The 18270-nt window shown below is 38.5% G+C and overlaps 1 long non-coding RNA gene across 2 annotated transcripts in view; it reads right to left on the reverse strand.

Moving 5' to 3' along the window:
* Positions 1-238: 238 nt before the first annotated feature.
* LOC144310656 (uncharacterized) overlaps positions 239-18270 on the reverse strand; it is a 106437-nt gene continuing 88405 nt past the window's right edge. The window contains exons 3-5 of one of the 2 annotated variants that reach the window (XR_013376303.1): positions 2164-2257; positions 773-933; positions 239-372 (exon numbers count right to left, since the gene is read on the reverse strand). This is a non-coding gene — a long non-coding RNA (uncharacterized LOC144310656). The remainder of the gene's footprint in view (positions 373-772; positions 934-2163; positions 2258-18270) is intronic. The other variant, XR_013376302.1, reaches the window with a different exon arrangement.

Here is an 18270-nt window from a genome sequence, read left to right on the forward strand (position 1 = left end):
GGAAATGGAAAGCTTGTATTGTTTCATCTCGAGGAGCATGCTTCTAATTAGCCAGAGCCTGTTTTATTTCAACATAAATGAGCAATGGCTCGGCGGATGGTCCCACTATTCCTGAGTCCCAATGTGCTCCAGAGGAAATGTACAACAAACACTTCAAAAAAAGCACATCGTCTTTTAATTTATATGGATTTCTCTTTTATTTGAGAATTGTTCCATGAAGTTTTCATGGCTTCATAGACTTTTAGGTCATAAAGAGACCACAGTGATCAAGAACAGTCAGACGCCATTGTTGTAAAGTTGAGGAATCAGAGGCTCCAGTAGCCTCTCTTCTCTTACAGTATTTCAGGAACAATGACAACCATCTCCAAATATCTATAGGATTAATAAACAAGAGAACAGGAAGTTTTATTAAAGTGACTTCAAAAATTAAAGGTGGTGAGAGCATTCTGAATTCCACTGAAGAGGAAGCTTCTGTCAAGTAGAGCTGTTCACAACCAAAGAGATGACTTCAGCTCACCATCACTGGAGATACGCAAGAGGAGAGTGAACCTATATGGAGTACTCTACAAGGCATTTCTGCTCATGAAAGGGAGACTTAATTGGGCACTCGTGTACTTTCCCATTTTACGATCCTATAGTTTGGGATTCCTCCAGGAAATGCCTGCACAGTACAGAGCTTTCAGTATATGCTGAGTGAAAACCATGATTGATTACTATCAAACCCCATTGGGTCCCCTCAAGTTGCCTGAGAGATAATTAATTCTCATTTCACCTCTATGAGTCCCTTGGTTTTTCACACTGACACTCCATTTAGGTCCTGTTGATACCATTTCCAAGCAGGTGTTTGACACAGGTAGGGGACACAGGAGGCCAGGCCTGGCCACAGCGATGAAGATGGTTGCAGCAGCCATGTAAGTGCACCGCTTGGACCTCCTGTCAAGAAAGAATCTGCCATTTAGCTGTCAGGAGCAATAAATTGACAGCCTCTAGCCATTAGCAACTTTAGGATCCATCTTAGCTTTTAAGTCAAAGCCCTAGCATTCCCAGGGAGCCCTCACTGCTGACTGAGCATGGAAAATGTATCTAAGCCTCTCCATTTCAGCCTGGATTGGGACTCCTCTTTCAGGCTCTTTGCCCTATAGCTGTTGGACAAGTGACTTTTCAGACCTGATCTGCAGCTCTCCTGCCCTAGTCTTTCTTCTTACCTCCTTTCCTTTCCCAGGTGTCAGGTCTACATCACAGGCTGAGACTTTCCCTACCTGCCCCTGCTTCTCTTCCTATTACCTCTCACAGACACCAACCCCCAATAAATCTCTTACACTCCTAACCTGTCTCCACCTATACTTCTAGAAACACTAATTGACTCAATGGCTGACCCTGCAACTATGGTGCCTATGGCAAAAGGGAACAAGAATTCACATCCAAAAGAAGGAGAATCTGAATCACGAACACATCTGAGGAGATTGAGAAAGCAGGAAAGACACCTGAAGAATAGGATGTGCCACAAAGACCAGAAGGCAGCACCAAGGCTTTGAGAGGCAGAGCCTGGAGAGATCCCTTGAGAAAGAGTGCTGGGTGAGGAAGTGTTTCCATAGGAACCCACAGCCACACTGTCACTGCTCTGCAGACAGATGCCTCCTAATAATGCTTGATCTTTAAAGGGACCACAGAAAGGAAGGGAAACTGCCCATGCTCGATCCATTGACAATGACTTTCCAGAACAGGAAACACTGACATCAGCAAAGAGCTTGATAGATGTGGAAGTGCCAGCTTTTAGGGAGCAGATGATAAATACAGTTAATATATATATTTTAAAGAACCTTATTTATTTATTCATGAGACACAGAGAGAGAGAGAGGCAGAGACATGGGCAGAGGGAGAAGCAGGCTTGCCTCAAGGAGCCCAATGTGAGACTCAATCCCGGGGCCAGAGATCACACCCAGAGCCAAAGGCAGACTCAACCTCTGAGCCACCCAGACATCCCAAGACAATTTATTGCATGCTTACTATGCATCAGGCACCATTCACTGTTGTAAGGTCATTGATTATCAGTTTCTGAGGTTCAAGAATCTGGAAGCAGCTTGCTAAATCATTTTGACTCCGAGTCTTTTGTGAGGTTGCAGAGAAGCTGATAGCCAGGGTTGTAGTCAATTTGAAACTCACCTGGGACTGGAGGATCCACATCCAAGATCATTCCTGTGGTTCTTGTCAGGCCTCAGTTCCTCACCATGAAGGCCTTTCCATAAGGTTGTCTGACCTGGCAGCAGATCCAAGACAGAGAGGTTGCCAAATGTGGAAGCCACTGCCTTTCAAACCCTAATCTCAGAGGTGAATTGCCTTCCTTTATGCCATATCTTATCACCACACAGCCCAAACCTCATATAATGCAGGAAGCATTACACCAGGGCATGGACACCAGGCCAGGAGACAGGGGTTGTCCAGAATATCTTGGAGGTTGACTGCCACAACCTCTAGAACAATAATATAAAGTAGATATTTTACCAATGAGGAAACTGAGGCACAGAGAAACTACAAGACAGGTGACAGAGTAACGATTTGAGCTGACAGTCTATGTTCCTCACCATTTTAAGTACTGTCTCCCTAAGTGGAGGACCAGGAGGCAAAGAAGGAAGGGGGTGGCTGTGTTTAAACTTGAAATTGTGAGTTGTTAAGAAAGCATGTCATAGGTAGTGATAATTTGTACAGAGGTATACAGCTAAACAGAGCAATTCTTCATTATCAAGGTGCATTTTACACCAAATTCACATATACAGAATATTTTCCCATTTTTCAGACAACAAAATAAAAATTTAAAAAACTAGGTGCTTTACCCATAGTTAAACAATCAGTACACAGTGGAGTGAAACTCTGACCTTCATTTCTGAGTACAGAGCTCTTATCTATACCCTAGCTGTTCTTTCTGCTAAAGAAAAGGATAGATATTTCAAATTCTCTGGGGTAATAAATAAGATAACTAAAGTGAGGAAGAACACCTAGCAACTTGTAAATTGGTTAGTTGTGAAATAAAGGAGGCTTGCACTAAAGAAGAGACTTTGTTTCTTTTTCCCCCCCAGTGTTTCTTAAAGTATGATATACATACAAAAAAGTGCACAGAAGTGTGTGGCTGGTTAGATTTTGTAAACTTAAACAAACTAAATGAAAAAACACCCATAACTATTCATTCCCAAATCTCCTTTGCTCTGTCTCTCTGTCCCTAATTCGCATACAGTAACCACCATGCAGATTTACATAATCATAGATTTGTTTCACCTGCTTTTGTAATTTATATAAATGTAATCCTATACTTTCTGCAACTGGCTTCTTTCACTTGATATTATGTTCATGAGATTCATCTATATTGTTGTATCTACCTGTTGTTGTGTAGTATTCCACTGTGTGAATACATAATTTTTAAACTGTACCAGAGGTTGGCAACCTATATTCAAATTTGGCCCATGTCCTATATGTCTATACAGCCTGCAAGGTAAGAATGATCTGTGTATTTTTGAACATTTTTTTAAAGATTTTATTTATTTATTCATGAGAGACACTGAGAGAGAGAGAGGCAGAGACACAGGCAGAGGGAGAAGCAGGCTCCATGCAGGGAGCCCAATGTGGGACTCAATCCCGGGACTCCAGGATCATGCCCTGGGCCAAAGGCAGGCGCTAAATTGTTGAGCCACCCAGGGATCCCCTATTCTTGAACATTTTTAAAAAGCCAAAAGCATTATTTATAATAGCCAAGATATGGAAGCAACCCAAGTGTCCATAATAATGAATGGATGAAGAAGATGTGTGATACATACATGTGCATGCAATGGAATGTTACTCAGCCATAAAAAAGAATGAGATCTTGCCATTGACAACATGGATGGACCTAGAGGGTGTTATGCTAAGTGAAATAAGCCAGAGAAAGACAAATACCATATCATTTCACTTATATGTGGAATCTGAAAAGCAAAACAAATGAATAACAAAAAGCCAGACTCTCAAATACAGAGAATAAGCTGATGGTTGCTAGGTGTTGGGGGGAAGGTGTTGAAATAAAGGGTATTAAGACATATAGATTTCCATTAAACTTCCAGTTTAAAAATAAAAAAGTCACAGAGATGAAAAGTACAGTATAGGAAATATAGTCAATAATATTGTAATAACATTCCATGGTGATCATGCTTATCATGATGAAGCACTAGATATAGAATTGTTTTTGGGTTTTTTTTTTAAGATTTTATTTATTTATTCATGAGAAACAGAGATGGAGAGGCAGAGACACAGGCAGAGGGAGAAGCAGACTCCATACAGGGAGCCTGACGTGGGACTCGATCCCGGGTCTCCAGGATCACGCTCTGGGCTGAAGGCGGCACTAAACCACTGAGCCATCCGGGCTCCCCCTGGATATAGAATTGTTGAATTAATATGTTATATACTTAAAATTAATATAACATTGTATATTAATCATACTTCTATAAAAACTTTAAAAATAAGTATGACAAAAATTCAAAAAAGAAAAGAATAATACTGTACAGCACATAAAAATTACATGAAATTTACATTTTTTAGCTAATCTGGCTATGCCCTTGCCTTGATCAAATATTTCTGGGAACTCACTATCACCTGTAGCAGTGCTCTCCAATCTTTTTTTTAAATTGAGATATAATTAACGTGACAATCTTTTTCATTCTGCACTTCTACATTTTTTTTTTAATTTTTTTTTTTTTATTTATTTACGATAGTCACAGAGAGAGAGAGAGAGAGAGAGAGGCAGAGACACAGGCAGAGGGAGAAGCAGGCTCCATGCACCGGGAGCCCGACGTGGGATTCGATCCCGGGTCTCCAGGATCGCGCCCTGGGCCAAAGGCAGGCACCAAACCGCTGCGCCACCCAGGGATCCCTGCACTTCTACATTTTTGTTCATAGATAACATTTTATTGGGCCACACCACACTCACTCTTTTTCCTATTACCTATGGCTGCTTTCACACTACAATGGCAGGGAGGCAGTTGCAACAGAAAGCTTAGCTTATCAGCACTCTTGCTTTGCACTGTTGCTGGGGTGCTGCAAAGAGAAGTAAAGTAATTATAAGGTAATTTTTGCCTCTTGGTCCTTGCAGTTTGAATATTGATTACCTGGCCTTTCACAGAAAAGTTTTGCTGAGCTCTGAGCTACAGTAATGATGAGGATTTGAGTAGTTTCTATTTGGATACTATTATGAATAGGGCCGCTTTGAACATTCTGGTTGATGTTTTTGGTGAACATCTGAAAGCATTTACTTTGGGCACATACCTAGGAGTGGAATTGCTGACTAGTGGATGGCGTTCAGCTTGGTGGGTACTGGCAAAGTAGCTTGTGCTCATTTGACACTCTAACTAGCAGCATATGAGAATCCCAGTTGCTCCATATTCCTACCAATAATTGGTATTTTCTGTCTTCGTTCATTTAACCAACTCTTAAATGGGTAGTGGTAATGTGAGAATGGTTTTGAATTGATAATTACAAACTCTTTGTTTAGGCTATGCCAAAAGCTGTGCTAACAATTTCACCTACATTATCACTTTATTGGCAAGTCCATTTCACTGATGTGGAAATAATGTTCAACAAGGCTAAGAAATTTTAAGGTCACTGATATTAAGTGGCAAAATCAAGACTCAAACTCAAGTCTGATTGACTTCATAGCCTACATCTCTTCTACTGCATGACATCATCCATCTATGTGACAATGTGATAGGATGTTACACCCTTGGAAAGTATCAGCAACTGAGTGGTCGCTAATTGGCATTTAAAATTTGTTAGGAAAAGGGATGCAGCAGAGCTACAAAAGGTGGGTATGGGAAAAGTATGGGCAAATACACCCTCATTTCTGCTGCCTCCTGCTACAGTGGTTAACTGGACCCTTTTTGCTTCCCTCCAGCCCTCTGGCTGGTTGTGTTTATTACATGCTCTGACAGTTGAAGCCCATGGTGAAAAATGATAACAGATTTGTATTCTCAAGATCATCTCCAGATGCTGGCCAGAAGCACCTCTGGATTCATGAAATATTTGTCTTTAGTATTTCTTGAAGATGGATGATTGGAAAAAAAAAATTCTAGGAACATTTCAGTATAAATCACAGGGAATTCCTTCCTTTGGCAATCTGGAATGCATTTCTCTATTTCTTTAAGAAGAATAATGTGTGTATTAATAACTTGGTTGGAATGGAATCTGGGCCAAGAGGAGATGATCACGAAAATCATTATTGATGGTTTCTTGTAGCCAAACACTCTGTTCCCCCAAACCTGGAGTCTGTCATCCGCAGGTGAAAGGCCACATTGGAGTCACTTGCATGAATCCCCTCCCCTCTATCCTTACTGCTATTTCTCCACCCAATTTTTCGGTCTGAATTGGAAAACCCTCACATCAGGTTCATTAACGTACCCCCTGCTTCTGCATAGGCATTCAAGTTGACACTAGAGTTGTCCTGCTAATCTGGCTATGCCCTTGCCTTGATCAAATATTTCTGGGGACTCACTATCACCTGTAGCAGTGCTCTCCAATCTTTTTTTTTAATTTAAATATAATTAACATGACAATCTTTTTGATTCTGCACTGCTACACATGAAAATGGCATTTATTTATGAATATATATTGTTTACATTTATGTTTGACATGTTTATGAATTTATATGTCTCACATGTAAATTTTTTTAAAATACTTATTTTTTAAAGGATGAGGTAATAGATACCAGAGGTCAGCAAACATTTTCTGCAAAGGGTCAGATAGTAAAGATTTTAGGCTTTACAAGCTGTAAGGTGTCTGTTGCAACTCTCAACTCCGCCAACTACTCAACTCAACCATAGGTAAACAAATGGATTTGGCTGTGTTCCAATAAAACTTTTATTTACAAAAACAAGCAGCAGGCCAAATTTGGCCTGGGGTCCCTACTTTGTGGACGCCTGATACACACCTTTGGCCACTTCAGATATGATGTAAATTTGAATTCAGGAACTCAAATACTTCTGATTTCTTGTTCTATCCCGGCTGTGCATCTACTTTGTTCTCCCTACACCTACAGTGTCCTGCTTTCCAGACAACTACTGCTTATAATACAAAAGTGAACACTGGCCCACATCAAGGTCCAAGTTTGACAGGTGTAGTCCATGCACCCACACAAAGAGCCCTATTCTTTCTTGATTCCAGAAGGAATTCCCCAGAAGAAATTCACTGGCCTAACTCTGTGTGCCTTTCTCATTTCAATAACACTGTATTACCTGGAACTGCTACCACAATCACTCAAATAGAAAGAAAAGGGTAAGTTCTCCCAAAAGCCATATAGGCGAAGAATCTTCTCAGATATCTTCTACCATAAAGGGTAGCAAAGAGAAGGAAGTGATTATCACAATGGTCTGGATCACTTTCAGAAAGGAGAACAGTTGTAGCTATAAAAAGAACTCGAGAGACACATTGTCATATATTGCTAATCACTGTTGTGCACACAACACAGGTGGTTTCTTTTTTTTTAAGGCAGGTTATCAACTTCTTTTAGGCCCTTTGTCAGAATGAATGACTTAGGTTATGCTATGATAACAAACAACTCTAAAATCTCAGTAACTTGAGGAAACATGCATGCATGCACGCAGTGTGAATAAGAATAGCTTCTTATTCAATCAAGAGTTGGTCCAGAGCTCTGCTCCACTCTTTCTATCAGGAATACAGGTATACTGAGCAACCCCTAACGTTCCCCCATAGCATGGAGAAAGGAAAGTGGAAATTATGCAATGGTCTTTAAAGGTTTCTTCCCACAAGCGACACACATAACATTCACTCACATTTAATTTGCGTAAGCAGTAAGCTTCAAAGGGTCTGATGTGCGATTAAGCTGTGTGCTTGGATTGTACTGCTGGTACCAATTACTTGCTGCCCTTCTGTAAAAGGATTACATGTCCCCACCCACTGTCATCTGATTATAGGTCAAGTGTTCTTCCCCACTTCATTGATACCAGGCTCAGCCAATGAAATGGAAGCAAAAGTGATACATGTCACATTTGAGCAGAAAATTTAGAGCCATCTGAATGTTTTTGTTGTTGTCCATTTGTCACAAGAATGATATATCCTCAGTAGGAGCTGTTTATGCAGCACAAATTCTAGAATGAGGAAGATTCATGGAGTGGAGCCATGTTCTATCTATAGCCAACAGGTAACATGTGTGAGAAATAAATTCTTGTTGTTGTAAATCACTGATAGTGTGGAGTCATGTGTTACAGCAATACAACCTAGAAAAAGATGATTAATACAGAAAAGCACCAGAAATGTCAATAAATAGTCCTAATGACTAATAAGGTCAGCCAAAATTTTTACTTTACTCTGCTTTCTGCACACACACACACACACACACACTCTTCTTCATAGAGTCACCCCAAAAGTCTAACAGTGCACTGAAGCAAGCACAGAGTTCAGCGCATCTAGATGTGATAGTTATCTAGGGCTACCATAACAAATACCAGAGACTAGGTGGTTTAAACAATAGAAATTTATTTTTGCACAGTTCTGGAAGCTAGAAGTCCAGATCAAGGTGTTGCCAGGCTTAGTTTCTTTCAAGGCCTCTCTTCTTGGCTTGTAGATGGTTATCTTCTCCCTAGGCCTTCAACATGGTCTTGCTTCTTGCCAGTCTGTGTTCTAATCTCTTCTTATAAGGATATCAGTTATCTTGGATTAGGGCCCACCTATATGAACGCATTCTACCTTAATTACCTCTTTAAAGACCTTATCTCCAAATACAGTCACATTCTGAGGTACTGGGGGTTAGAATTTCAGCATATGAATTTTAAAGGGACACAGTTCAACCTATAACACTGGGTGATATGCAGCAATCTCTTCATCAGAGCATTATGTAAGATGGTGTCTTTATTAGGTCCAGATGTGGCTTCTCTTGATCCAGAGAGCTCTGCACTATAAAGACAAATTATCTGTCCTCCACACACCCAATATACAACAGAATAGAAAAACCACAGTAAATAATTCCATTTAGAAAAGGAAACTAAAGGAGACACATAGCAGACACTGTCCCATAGTAAATCTGAAATCCTACTGGGCAGAAATCTTGAAGGTCCCTACTTAGGAGTGGGGAATGTGCCTAAATCATGCCTGACTCCACACCTGAGGAGTAAGATCCCTTGTACTTTGTTCCCCATTGTCCTTGGCTATGATCCCTGGAGATTATTACCTTTCCATTATTCTTTTAGGTCACATCTGAAGGTAGGTTTGGGCAGTATGTTCTGAGGTTGATAAGGGGGCAGGAGGGGCTAGACTATTTTATTAGTCTACTGTCTGCCCATAGAATTTAGTGGTCTCAGGGATTTTTTTTTTTTTTTAAGATTTCATATATTTATTTGACGCAGAGGGAGAGCACAAGTAAGGGAGCGGCAAAGAGAGAAGGAGAATCAGACCCTCTGCCCAGCAGGGACCCTGATGCGGGGCTTGATTCCAGGACCCCAGCATCGTGACCTACAGCTGAAGGCAGATGTCTAACCAAATGAGCCACCCAGGCGCCCTTGGGAATTACTTTAAAGTTCAGATAGTCAGAATCCCTTTTAACACAGGCAATTTTGTTGTTGTTTTGGGGAGTCTTTTGCCTATTTGTCTGTGTGTGTGTTTTGTTTGTTTGGCAGTATAACAGTATCAAAATCTTTGTCAGTGTTTCTCTCATGGCACTCAGCTCTATATGCAGATAATCCACATTATTATCAGTCACCAGGGAGATGTAAATTAAAAACACAATGAGATACCACTGCTCACTAATTAGAACAGCTACAATTACAGACTAAGAATGCCAAGTGTTGATGAGGAGATAGAGAAAGTGGAATTCTCTAACACTGCTGGGGGAAATGTAAAATAGTAATTCTACCTTGGAAAAGTATTTAGCAGTTTTTTAAAATGCTTAACACCATCCATAATCTCCAGCCATTTCACTTCTAAGTATTTACTCAAGTAATTTAAAAAGAATGCATTCTTGAGACACACAACAACATGGGTGAATCTCAAAATCAGTATGTCAAGTGAATGAAACTATAGACACAAGAGAATGCATACTATAGGATTCCGTTTACATAAAGTACAAATCAATCCATAGGGACAAAAATAATATCAATGGCTGCCTAGGGTGGAGGGGTACAAGAAGGGATGAACTGCAAAGAAGAATGAGGCATCTATGGGGGATGATGTAAATGTTTTGTTAGCACCATGGCTGAGGTAGTTCACAGGCATATACAGTTTTCAGCATTCATTAGATTATGAAATTTAAATAGATGCAGTTTAACATATGTAAATAATTCCTGAGTAAGGAAAACATTGAAATTCTAAGATTTTCCTAATCAATCTCATGAAGATTTATTCCTATATTTTTCATTTAAGAGTTTTATAGTTTTAGTGCTTGCATTTAGGTCTATGATCAATTTTGAGTTAATTTTTGGGTATAGTATGAGCATATAGATATCCAGTTGTCCCACTTGTTGAGTTAACTCTCCTTTTCCCATTGAATAGTCTTGGCACTGTTGTTAAAACTCAACTGGCCTAAATTCAAGAGTTTATTTATGCACCCTTTGTTCTATTGCATTGATCCATATATATTTATCCTATACTAGTACCATCCTTCATTTTCTTGCCTTTTTGTCCTGGCCAGAACCTCAAACACAATGTTGAATAAATGTAGCAAGAGTAAACATTGTTGTTTTGTTCTTGATTTTAGAGGCAAAGCATTCAATCTTAATTATGATGTTATGTGCAGGTTTTTGAAGATGCCCTCTATCAAGTCAATGATGATTCTTCCAATTCCTAGTTTTATGAATATTGAATTCTATCAAATCCTTTTTTATATCTATTGGAATTATCATGTTTTTAAATCTTTCATTTGTTACTATGATGAGTTGTATGATTAATTTTCAAATGTTACACCAACCTTACATTCCTGAAATAAATCCCAATTGGTCAGGAGGCACTGTTCTTTATTCATTGACTCTCTCCTTGTTAGGGTTGTGCCCTAACACTCTGGTGGCTCTGGTTACCCCTGGGCTCTTTCACCTGGTTCATCTGTTCAAAACAATGGCAGGGATTTCTATCAGAATTTTTGTCACTTGGTGCCACCTCTATCATGATTGTACTTTCAAAGTAAAGCCACAGAAAAACAAGGAATGCATCCTATTTGGTTCCCTCATCTCACTTCAATTCCTCTCTCAAATCTGCTGCCTTTGTTCAGTCTCCATAGCTTTTGGTTCCTGTTTTATAATTTTTTTTTAGAGTTCTGTTATATGCAGCAAGTCACTACTCCATTCCGAGGGTGAAATCTTAATTCAATTTTTAAAATTTAACAATTTCCATCTAGTTTATGTTCAAATGTATAACTTTAAACTTTTATGAAGTCACTAACTGAGAACAATAAAGATGTTTTTCTAAACACACAAAGTCTGAGATTACATTTTACAATTCCCAAGCTCTCATTTTATTTCATCCTCAGCATCCAGTTTAATTTCCTATTTTGTTTTGGCCACACATTATTGAGAAATCCTGACTTATATGGGTATATGGCTGCAAAAATAGAGTTTTTTAAGAAATAATTTATCTTAAGATATCAATCAATAAAATAGAAGCTTTATTTTGAGGTCTGCATAAAGAGGAGTTAAATTGGCAACATAATCCCCTAATCCAAGATTTTATAAACATTTCACGAAAAGCAGACATCTGCTGTCAAATATATTTGGGGAAATTTGGCTGGTATATTTCACTGGAGAGATTTTGATGTGAAATCTTTCAAATTTAACATAACCTCTGTCTTCCCCAAAATTACTTGCCACAGAATTTTTATTTCAAACATACTTATTAACGAATCATAGAATCAGCGTTCCAAATTTTGGTAAGCAGAACTATATACATAATCCCAAAGGAACAAGAAAAGGAATGGCATCTAGTAGGTACCTACTATATAGTAGGCACTGTATTAGATGCACATAATTTTATTTAATCCTTCTAACACCCAAATGTGGAGAATTTTATTTTCACACGCAGATGAGGAAACTAAGACACAAGAAAAACTTTGCCCCCCCCCCCATTTTTACTGAGATTTAATTGACATTTAACATTATATCAGTTTCAGGTGTATGACATAATTGTTTGATATATGTTCATATTGTGAAATGATCACCACAGTAAATCCAGTTAAAATCCATCACCTCCCATAGTCATAATTTTTTTCTTGTGATAAGAACTTTTAAGATCTACTTAGAAATTTTCAAATATACAACAGTATATTGTTAACTGCCGTCACCAGGCTGTACATGATATCCATAGGGCTTACTTATGTTATATCTGGAAATTTGCACCTTTTGACAACCTTCACCCATTTCCCCAAACCCTGTCTTTGGCAACCATTACTCTGTCCTCTTTCTGTGAGTTCAATTTTTTTTTTATTTCCTATATATAAGTGAGATCATACAATAGTTTATTTTCTCTGACTTATTTAACTTAACATAATGCCCTCAAGGTTCATCCTTGTTGCCACGAATGTCAGGATTTCCCTCTTTTTATGGCTGAATAATATTCCATTGTATATGTATACCACACTTACTTTATCCATTCATCCAGCAGTGAACACCTAATTGTTTCCATGTCTTAGCTGTGATGAATAATGCTGCAATACACATGAGAGGTACAGATATCTTTTCAATACCCTGTGTGTGTGGTGTATTTTATATATAAAACACAGGCTCATATCCCAAAGGGCTTAATATCCTGGCACAGGCAAGACCTATTACTCTTGGTCCCACCCAAGCACCAAAGTGGACTCAGTGGAAATGGAACTCAACAGGGGTCCGAAGCCCAAGAATTCTCAGACTAGTAGCCAGGGAAGCCAACCAGTATTGTAATGGAGGACAGCCAACATTGTGGCCAGGAAAATGGAGCTGAGCAACAGAAGTAAGAGAGCTGGGAAAATAGAGGGAATTTAACAGCAATATGAACAGTTGAAGTCAGGAATGGGCAGACTGAGAAAGGACAAAAGTAAAAAAGAAGGCACTCCAAGACTAAGGTCATTGTACAAGGGGATCAGAATCTTCTATCACAATGAGTGCAACTATTTGAAAAGATTGTTTAAGAAAATATATAGGATAATTTTTAAAAAGATAATTTTCAAATGAGAGCTAGGGAAAAGTAATGCTAAATGATGTACCAGGAAAGAGTGAAGGCTTTTGAGCACAATAGTCATGGAGGCTTCTTAAAGAGGTAAAGACATGAATCAAGTCTTGAAGTCAGGAGAGGATTCTGATGGACAAAGAAAGGAGGGAAAACATTTATATAATAATAGTTATACAACTGTCGATTCTATCCTTACCCATCAGATGCCACATTTGTATCCTCACCAGTATAAAGCTTCGAGGACAACACTGTGGATTTCATATTTTACTGAGGACCAACTATGTAAGAATTCTCAAAAACTAAAGTTGATATTTCTGTATTTTAAAGCATAATGATTAATTTTACCTCAAGTGACTTTAGCAAACATCTTTTGTTCAGTTTCTTAAGGTTTGTATGTATAAAGTAGACTTTGCAGAGTGGAGAATAAATTAGACAGTTGGTATAACCCAGTGCACAAGTTCCTGGCTTCAGAATCACTTTCCACTCTAAAATTATCTTTGTGAGATGAGTGACAATTGATCTTGCTATAATTTTTTTAAAGTGGAAAACTGATTTTTTCCAAAGTATTTTGACTTCTAGTGAAATGTCTTCCCAGCCTGGGCTTTTATACGACCACAATCTACTTTCAATCATCAACTTTGTGCTAGGAATCTTTGCGAGCAAAACCTATGTCCCATGTATATTTCACTTTAAAGTAAAAATCATTTATCCTATTAAGTGATTAAATTCAGAAAAATAGAGAAAATGTCACGTAGTCCTTTTTTTTTTAAAAAAAAAAGATTTTATTTATTTATTCATGAGAGACACAGAGAAAGAGGTAGAGACACAGGCAGAGGGAGAAGCAGGCTCCACGCAGGAAGCCCCACACAGAACTCGATCCCAGGACTCCAGGATCACACCCCGCATCAAAGGCAGGCCACCCAGGGATTCCCTGTCATGTAGTCTTAATATCCAGGGATAACCTCTGTTAAGAGTTTGCTGTGTTTCCTTCCAGATTGTTTCTATAGCATTTTTTTTTTAGAAAATTGTGATCAAATATTACATTCAAAATATAATATGGAAATTTTATCATTTTCTGATTACAGTGCTATTATAGGCTAATTTTATGGAATTTAGAATTTTTGAAGAGTATTAACAAAACCATAAATGACATGAAATCCATTTATCCAAAGACAAAATATGTATTTTAGTATATTTCTTTAAGATTTTGTCTCTTTTTAAAACCTAGTTAAATTTATGTTGTTATAGAGATCTTTAAGCATAATTAACACTGAGACATTTCATGGAGAGAACCTAGACGTGTGATTATTTGGAAAAGGGCTTGGTGAATGATGAAATCTACGACTAGCTGGTTTCTCAGCATTTTCGAAAAATATATATTTTTTAAAAACTTAAGTCATTTAGTGTAAGTTTTTAAATTATGGGAAAAATGTAATATGTTCATCAGAACAGAAAGATGTATATGTGTATATGGGTCAGCATTAAACCATTTATTTGGTATCCTCCTTGCTCTCCCCTATGAAGGAAGGAAATAGTTTTCTTCTTATAGTTAACTTGCATACCTCAAGCAGCTAACATGCAATAGCTGGTCTGCTCTTACAGTTAATTTAACTGAGTAAATTTTAAAGATCTCATCTTTATGCAATGATTCATAAATCAGATAGTACCCAATCTAAGACAAAGAAAGGAGCTGAGGAGCTGTACAAAGTGAAGGACTTTTATCAGAAGGGAACAGGAACAAGGAAGTTAAACTAGGCCAAAAAAGCAGATTGGTTATGGCAAAGTTATTTTCCTTTAGGGGCTGGCAGGGGTCTATCAGGCAGATTATCTAACTATTCTGATCAGGTGATTCCTGATTGACTGGTTTAAGGTTTCATTTCTAGGAAAGCAGAAACTCTACTTAAGCCTCAGTTTGCCAACATGGGGCTCAGTACAAGTGACTCCATAAGGGCCCTGTTGTTTTGTTTGTAGCTTTGGCAAAGGTGGAGTTGCTTTGTACTCATTGATTATAAGAAACATCTATGGAATTGTAGAGTGAAGATGAAGGATATAATGTGAAAAACACATTTCTAGTACTAGAGAACTGTTTCCTGGGGATTGTGCTGACCACTTTGTATGCATTATGACTTATATTTACTCATGCATTCAATATACGTGGGCTACCTGCTAATGGCTGCGAATGCTATAATGGGAAAAGAACCAGTCTGAGAAGGAGCTTGATTCTCCATGGAACTTGGAGATTAGTGGGGAAGGCAGATGTAAGGTGATGCTAGTATAATTGAAGGCCACAGGCCAGTCGGGGAAAGCTTATACTTTGGGTGTGGGTGCTAACTGCTGAAAAGAGGGATGAGCGACTTTGTGAGAAATCTACTTGGCAGAGTGTGCGTTGGGCCTCGTGCAGAGGTAATGAATCACTTAAGCCAAGGTATGGGGAATTCCAGGAGCTTCAGTGTATGAACCTCTTGGCCTGACCTCATTGCCATGTTGAAGGAATAAACTGTTGCCACAGAGTAGTGGAGCTGGACGGGCTGTACCCAGTCCCTGGGATGGGGAATGAGGAGACCAGGAACAAATGCACAGTGAAGCTGCAGTGAGCCACATCAGGCACTACCAGCACTAGCAGAGAAGGAGTACTCAGGAAATGCCCACCCTTTGACATTGTTACCTTAAATCCACAGGGTCTCATCTACAATCGTGAAATTCAAAAAGCTTTGAAAAATTGAAGGTGTTATTTTGTTTGTAAGCAGTAAACTCATTTGGCAGCAAACTCACCCTAAATTTATGTGAGGCAATTTGTTCTCTTTATATATGCCACATAGAACAAGAATTCAAACATTTTGCTTCAGGAAAAAAAAAAAAAGAACATGTATCTCATTATGGGGTGTTTCCTAGACCCAGCTGAGTGTATTTTATAATATTGAAAATTCCAAAAATGTTTGAATTTTAAGACACTTAGGCCTCAAGTTTCCGGGTAAAAGACTGCAGGCATGCATTATTATAACCCTTACACTTAATATTCCTAACCCCTCAAGGAGGGTAATGCTTTTATTATTCCTGTACTAAGTGAGGATTACCAGAAAGATATTATTATTATTATTACCATGTTACAAAAACTTAGAAAAGACTCAGAAAGGTAAGTGGCAGAATCAGAACATGGACACATATCTGTGCTTTAAAACCCAAACAGAATTTCTGTTGATATTGGTCAATAAGAAAGTATATTGACCTTGATGCCTTCTCTGACCTCTTAAGTACTGGTGTAATTACCAACCACTGTTATCTAAAGAGCAAACTGGTCATTCATGGCTCCCAGGCCAGGTGTAGTATAAAGCAAGCTAAACTGGAACCTTCTCCTATTCCTATGCTCTGATCCTAAGAGAACACGGGACTTTACACCCCACAAGAGGCCTTCTACTGGCCCTCATTGTCTCCTACTCTTCTGTGAAGATATACCATTGCATGCTACCATCAGCAATCCTCCCTCTGCTCCTTGTCCAACCACAGCTGTGGTCTCAGAAACAGAAGAGATCTAGTCTTAGGGTTGAGCATTTACTTGTTTCCAAATTTCTGGTCAAAAATTAACTGTCAATCTAAATTTCAGTATTGGGAGTTTTCACCTAGCTCTGTATCACCCACTTACTTTCAATTAAGGAAAGTCCTGTCCATGGCTAACCAGATGGTGTTTTAAAATGGTAATCCATTAAGGGGTTAGTATCCAAAATATATAAAGAACTTAGAAAACTCAACACACACACACACACACACACACACACACACACACACAAAAGCCACAAATAATCTAATTAAAAATGGGTAAAAGACCTGAACAGACATTTCTCCAAAGAAGGTATACAGATGGCCAACAGACATATGAAAGGATGCTCAACATCACTCATCACCAAGGAAATGCAAATCAAAGCTACACTGAGATATCACCTCACACCTGTCAGAATGGCTAAAATCAACAACACAAGAAACGACAAATGTTGGCGAGGCTGTAGAGAACAGGAACCCTCGTGCACTGTGCACTGTTAGTGGGGAATACAAACTGGTGCAGCCACTGTGGAAAAACAGTCTGGCGGTTCCTCAAAAAATTGAAAATAGAATTGTCATATGATCCAGTAATTCTAATACTGGATATTTATCCAAAAAATATGAAAACACTAATTCAAAAGGATATATGCACCCCTGTGTTTATTGCAGCATTATTTCCAATAGCCAAAGTACAGAAGCAGCGCCAAGTGTCCATCGAATGAGGAATGGATAAAGATGTGGTATATGTTTAAAACTGAATATTATTGTCACAAAAAAAATTGAAATCTTGCCATTTGCAACAACATGGATAAATCTAGAGAGTACAATACTAAGCAAAATAAATCAGAGAAAAACAAATACTGTATGATCTCACTTCATCTGTGGAATTTAAGAAGCAAAACAAATGGACACAGGGAAAAAACATATTCTTAACTTTCTTAACTATAGAGAACAACTGATGGTTACTAGAGATGAAGTGGGTGGGGGTGGGGGAATGGATGAGACAAAGGCGTGGTGGGGATTAAGAGTACACTTATGATAAGCACTGAGTAAAATACAGAATTGTTCAATCACTATATTGTATACCTGAAACTAGCATAATACTATTTGCTAACTATAATGGAATTAAAATAATTTAAAAAATTAAAAATTAAAAAAATAATAAAATGGTTATCCTGTCCTATAATTTCTGATACCTCTATCTTCTAAAGGTTTTAGCACAGTGCTTCGGATAGTAGATCTTGAATTAGTGCTATCTAATCAATTACATGATTAATTAAGGGACAGATTCTTCTGAAAGAGAAAGTTTTTATCTGCCCCAACCGCTGTTTCCAATCTTCCTTAGCCTGCACATTCATGGGCTCTAAGTAAAAATAAAATAGGAAAGTAAACCAAACCAATAAATAATAAATCCTCAAGTTTACCTAGAGAGTTTTTATCATTAACAACGTATTCACCCCCATGGCTTCTGTATGGGGTGACAGGCAGCAGGGTGCGTGTTGACACCTGTAACTGAGACTGAGGCGGGAGGACTAATACAGAGGTGGTTCAGAGAGTTGACCCTGGTGCCCACCCCACGTA

This window comes from Canis aureus, chromosome 3, assembly GCF_053574225.1.
Source record: "Canis aureus isolate CA01 chromosome 3, VMU_Caureus_v.1.0, whole genome shotgun sequence".
Classification (NCBI taxonomy): Eukaryota; Metazoa; Chordata; class Mammalia; order Carnivora; family Canidae; genus Canis; species Canis aureus.